Below are 220 nucleotides of genomic sequence, written 5' to 3' on the forward strand. Positions count from 1 at the left end.
TGGGGACACGCTCCAGGAGGGCCAAGGCCAGGCTTAATGCTGGGGACACGCTCCAGGCTTAATGCTGGGGACATGCTCAGCAGGAAGACCAGGCTTAGAGCTGGGGACACGCTCCAGGAGGGCCAAGGCCAGGCTTAATGCTGGGGACACGCTCCAGGCTTAATGCTGGGGACATGCTCAGCAGGAAGACCAGGCTTAGAGCTGGGGACACGCTCCAGGA

At 61.8% G+C, this 220-nt stretch overlaps 1 protein-coding gene across 1 annotated transcript in view; it reads right to left on the reverse strand.

Moving 5' to 3' along the window:
• The window catches only part of STRIP2 (striatin interacting protein 2), a 22,446-nt gene that overhangs the window by 3,640 nt on the left and 18,586 nt on the right, over positions 1-220 (reverse strand). The window lies entirely within an intron of this gene.

Source organism: Neopelma chrysocephalum, unplaced genomic scaffold, assembly GCF_003984885.1.
Source record: "Neopelma chrysocephalum unplaced genomic scaffold, ASM398488v2 Primary Assembly neopelma1_353, whole genome shotgun sequence".
NCBI classification, from domain to species: domain Eukaryota; kingdom Metazoa; phylum Chordata; class Aves; order Passeriformes; family Pipridae; genus Neopelma; species Neopelma chrysocephalum.